We start from the raw sequence: 242 nt of genomic DNA on the forward strand, positions 1-242 counted from the left end.
TTTCCAACCTTTTTTTTTTTTTTTTTTTTTGAGACAGGCTCTTATTATTGTAGCAGCAAATTGTCAGCCAAAACTTGAGACAGGTAGTTCAGCTGAATGGAAGATGCATCCAGAAGTTTTGGAGGCAAAGTGTACAATTTATTCTTAATGCCAGTGGGTCAGTTTGTGACTTCCCCACAAAGAGACTGACCCAGCTTTGGGGTGGAGCAGGGCAGGTTATACTCTCAGGAGGGGCCGGGCTT

The sequence above is a fragment of the Fukomys damarensis genome, unplaced genomic scaffold (genome assembly GCF_012274545.1).
Source record: "Fukomys damarensis isolate Sample0158 unplaced genomic scaffold, DMR_v1.0_HiC HiC_scaffold_33, whole genome shotgun sequence".
Taxonomy (NCBI): Eukaryota; Metazoa; Chordata; class Mammalia; order Rodentia; family Bathyergidae; genus Fukomys; species Fukomys damarensis.